Source organism: Oryctolagus cuniculus, chromosome 18, assembly GCF_051225735.1.
Source record: "Oryctolagus cuniculus isolate XC-2025 breed Fujian yellow rabbit chromosome 18, ASM5122573v1, whole genome shotgun sequence".
Lineage (NCBI taxonomy): Eukaryota > Metazoa > Chordata > Mammalia > Lagomorpha > Leporidae > Oryctolagus > Oryctolagus cuniculus.
Window position 1 is genome coordinate 7,012,560 of NC_142884.1, and position 5,342 is coordinate 7,017,901.

Below are 5,342 nucleotides of genomic sequence, written 5' to 3' on the forward strand. Positions count from 1 at the left end.
TTGTGCTTGTGAGCATTTGGGGATTGGACCAGTGGATGGAAAGTCAGTCTCTATCTCTATATCTTCTCTCTCTCTCTGACTCTCAAGTATAAACAAATCATTTTAAAACAAATACATATATATATATGTATGTATGTATAGTATTCTTACAAATAACATGTAAAAAGACAATAGAATAAAAATTTGAAAAAATAATCAAGGTGCTCCAAAGGAAAGGCCATTTAACATTTATTAAACATTTGAAACATACTGAACTCTATTAGTAATCAAGCAAATGCAAATAAAACCAATACATAAAATCATCACATACTAACATATACAAATAATAGTTACAGAAGTTACCAAGTGTGGCAACATGTGGATAAACCAGAAAACCCACAGACATCTGGAGGAAGGGGCTGGTGAGAACAGGTTTTGTGAAGTATTTTTCAGTAACTTATAATGTGGAACAATGTAGAGCTATGAGCCTAGAATTTCCTCAGCACATATATGCTTACCCAAATAAGAGTTCCGTATTTGCATCCCAGTGCTATGCCATAAAAGCCCCTATTTGAAAACAGATTACACGAATTTCAGTTGTGTTGTGATGAAATTGTTTGATGTTCACACAATGGAATTTTCTACAGCAATGATCTTGAATAATCCACAACACATGAAACAATACAGGTACCAAAACATAAGGAATGAAAGATAAATAAGTGGGCTGGCGCCGCGGCTCACTAGGCTAATCCTCCACCTTGCGGTGCCGGCACACCGGGTTCTAGTCCTGGTCGCGGCGCCGGATTCTATCCCGGTTGCCCCTCTTCCAGGCCAGCTCTCTGCTGTGGCCCGGGAGTGCAGTGGAGGATGGCCCAAGTGCTTGGGCCCTGCACCCCATGGGAGACCAGGAGAAGCACCTGGCTCCTGCCATCGGATCAGCGCGGTGCACCAGCCGCGGCGGCCATTGGAGGGTGAACCAACAGCAAAAGGAAGACCTTTCTCTCTCTCTCTCTCTCTCTCTCTCTCTCACTGTCCACTCTGCCTGTCAAAAAAAATAAAACAAACAAACAAAAAAAAGAAAGATAAATAAGTGTATGCCATGTAATTTTATGTATTTAAAACTTTAAAGCAAGATGAAGGTTACCTATTTTCTTAGATGTCAGAATAGCAGTTACATAGTGGTGGTAGTCACTGATGGAGGAGAAATTTAGCTCTCAAAGGATGCAGATGATATTATTTTGGTTTTTAGGACCCAGATGTTATTACAGAGATGTACTCAGTGTGTGAAATTTTAGGCTACCTGTATTTATGACATTATTTTTTAAAAAATAAGCCGACATTCTAACTAAGTTAGCAGAATGTTAATGGGTAAATGTTGGGTTAGAATTATATCATTCAGGCTGAGATTAAAATTATTAAATAACCATAATATGATTAGTTTAAAGTATACTATAATTCTGTATTAAAATTAAGAGGCACTAGGGGCTGGCAATGTGGTATAGTGGGTAAAGCTCCCACCTACAGTGCAGGCATCCCATATTGGTGGCTGGTTTGATTCCCGGCCATTCCACTTCTAATCAAGCTCTCTGCTGTGGCCTGGGAAAGCAGTAGAAGATGGCTCTAATCCTTGGGCTCCTGCACCCATAAGAGAGACCAGGAAGAAGCTCCTGGCTCCTGGATTTGGATCAGCACAGGTGCGGCCATCTGGAGAATGAACCAGCAGATGGAAGACCTATCTGTCTCTCTCCCTCTTCCTCTCTGCAATTCTGCTTTTCAAATAAATAAATAAATCTTTGAGAAGTAAAAAACTAAGAGACACTGAATACACAACCTCCAAATAAAAGAGGCAAACTATAGAATTATTTAAAGAGTAATACAGATTAAGTTGAAATAGAAAAATCAAGAATTTATAGCAAAAAGAATGCAAAGAACATGATAAATTGCTAAATCTAATAATCAATATAGACATTATGATATAAAGTATAAATAGATGAATGATTCCTGTGAAAGTCAGACATTTTATTATGTTCAATGGGAAATATTTTCAAAATATACAGCTAAAAATCCTGGCCCAGTACCAGCCATCATGGCCATCTGCAGGGTGAACCAGCTGAAGCCCTCTCACTCTGCCTTTCCCTCTGGTCAATAGGTAACTCTGACTTTCAAATAAATAAATAAATAAATATGTTTAAAAAAGGATTAAAATAGAAAAAAGAAAAATATATATACCTATATAAACCATGTATCAACCATGAAGGACTAATTAATCCTAATAGTTTATCAAGTAGATATTTTTTCAAGGAATATAGGTTAAATACAAATAATACAAAAGGAAAATACATCACATGTAAATTATACCAATTAAGTACTCCTCACAGTAATATACATACAAGGATAAAGCAATTTGTTTTTATTTTAATGAGTATTATTTTTCATTTATTTTTTATTTATAATTTTCTAACAGCATTGATTGATGTAAAACATAATGTGACTGATTATATATACATGTATACACATAAATACAAAGACATATGTGCATGCAAATATGTACACATACAAATATATTGCTTATATATCTAATATGTGTCAGGTGTTTCTAAGTTTCTCTAGTGATCTAACACCATATGGTTTCTATTTTTGTGGCACAAGATTATAGACACACATTAGCCAGATTAATTTTACTTTTCAAATATTTCCATCTTTAATATCTTACATGAGCTTTATGGTATAAACAGAGAGAGACCATTAGTAAAATAACTCTCCCAATGAGTAAAAACTATTCACATTATTTTGAAAATGCTCAGGCCAAAAATGCTACAGGAATCAAATAGATTCATGTCTTACACCTTCCAAAGGTTCCTCCCTCACTTACTCCACCACAGGATTATTTCCTGACTTGAGAGACAGGAGAGGGCACCATGGGACCTGCTTCCTGCCACTCTGCCCAACTGGCATCTTCACATCACAGAAACAATGGACGTACAGATCCCCAGCTCATGTTATTTACACTCTGCAGCATCTCTGTTTTCAACAGGCAACATTCCCTTGAACTCTGGAAACTCTGGAAACATCTACATGAATGAGCAATTCCAGTTCAGTCTGAATTCATCTACATGCAAATGACTACTATTTCTCCAGGAATAGCAACACACAGAGTTGAAACTGAACTACCCTGCAGTTAAACTCCATGCTATTCATGATTCCATGGGAGATTTCTTGTTTCTTCAGTATCTTGAACGATGTCTCAAATTGTGTCCGTATTTGATGGAAACATCCCTGCCCTTCCATGGCCACTTAATGCCTGGACATTTTACTGTGCCAGATGAAAGTTACACTCCCAGGGACTGCTCCATGTCACCAATGGATCTATTGTAATAGCCCTACATAACCTGTTAGCTCCTCCATTGTAACCATTAATAAAATTTCACTTACATAGGTATTACTGTGATAGTATCTCACATTTTTTTAAAAAATTACTATTCAATAGAGGAAGGAGAAGAAGGGTGAGAGTGTGGGTTGGAGGGAGGGTAGGGTGGGAAGAATTACTCTATTACTAAATCTGTACTTATAAAATGCATGAAGCTTGTATACCTTAAATTTTAAAAATGAATAAAACATGACTTCCAAAAAATAAAATTATTCAATTTATTGTTACTTTAAGCAGAGCTCGGGCCAGGTTCTTGTAAAATGACTGCTTCTTGAAATGTGATTCCCATCTGAGGAGGACTGAAAAGTAAGCGGCCAGCCACTGTGAATATCCATAGAGTTTACTTCTCAGAGCACAGAGGTCTTTGCGGCTATGATCCAGGGAAGGCAGTGTGTGGGTACCCTGGAGTCATAACCCATGAGAATGTAGGGGCTGATGGCAGGGAAACACCCAGTAATCAGTGTGGAGGCTTTCACCAGCCACATTTTGTGAATACTGAAAAAAGCTAAACAAAAGTGAAGAAAGGAGGACAGACTGCACAGCAGTACGAAGGTGCTCATCAGGACAACGATACTGTGTGTGGCTCTGGACCCTGGGGAAGATCTGTGGGAGAGAGCATGTATGTAGTGCACCTGCTGCTTGTGCCTGTACAGGATGAAAACCATGAAGCTGCTGGCCCAGAGCATGAGCCCTACAAAGAGAACATAACAGAATAACATCAGTGCTATGTACAATAAGTCAGTAGTTTTCCCACGAGGCATAGCAGAACAGTAGTAATAATCCATTTTACTTGTGATATTACTGTTTTGCCATCTGGCAATGACATGCACAGATACCATGACATTAAGCATCATGTTCAGGATCCAGCAGATAATAGTGGAGGGGCCAACATACTTGGGAACTTTTACTTTAAGCCCCATCCACGTGGAGCAATTAGGACTGAGTGTGATGGCCTGGAAGGCACTCAGGAGACAGGTGCTGCCAATGGACACATCCCTGCTCACTCTGTGCACATGGAACACAAGTTTGCATCCAGTATCATTGAGGAAATGCTTCACCCCCAAAGCTGCCATGGTTTGGGGGACTCCTTTTGAGAGAATGACCAAGGCATTGGCTATAGTCAGGTGTTTGAGAATCAGATCTGTGAGCCTAAACTTGCATCCTGTGAAATAAAGGATGAGAGATAATGGAGAAGAGAGGAATTCCCCAGAATCCCAGCCAGTGTCTGTAATAGAAAGACCATTCCTGTGGCCAGGTCCCTCGAGGCCATGCTGTCAGTTCCCAGTCTCTGCTGCTCATCCTCTGAATGAGAATCCTGCAAGTGAATATGAGGCAGTGACCACACAATATTCTTGTTTTCCTCTAAAAGATACAGAGAAGCTAAGTAGGGAGAGTAGATGATGTGTCTAATCTAAACAACATTTGTTGCTCAAGTGCGGGCTTGGAATTGGCAGGGTAATCAAAGGCGTGCACTTGAAGGTGATGTCACAGATCTGTTTGCTGTGTTCCTCACATAATGCAGTGTCTATTTAGTCATTCTCATACCTGGTGATTTTATCTTAGATAGCTGATTTCATTACATTATCTATAAGTCTACATTACTGTATAAGCACTGAAGGTGTAAATTACTACCAGCTATGAATAAGATTTAGATATCTTAACATTCAGATTTAGAATTATAAAATAATTCTGTAGGGACCCATTCCATAAAAAATTCTTTTTAAGAATTCATAATTGCCTGTTTATTGAGTTGTTTTCGACAAGGATTTCTTTTTTTTAGGATTTATTTACTTTATTATTTGAAAGTCAGAATGAGAGAGAGAGAGGGAGAAAGAGAGAGGAAGGTTCTACCCACTGGTTCACTCTCTGGCGGTAATGGCTGAAGCTGGTCCACGGCAAAGTCAGGAGCCAGGAGTTTTTTCCATCTGCCACAAAG

At 38.7% G+C, this 5,342-nt stretch overlaps 1 pseudogene; it reads right to left on the reverse strand.

Moving 5' to 3' along the window:
- Nucleotides 1-3,753: 3,753 nt before the first annotated feature.
- Nucleotides 3,754-4,676, reverse strand: LOC127488251 (vomeronasal type-1 receptor 4-like; annotated as a pseudogene).
- Between the last annotated feature and the right edge of the window lie 666 nt (nt 4,677-5,342).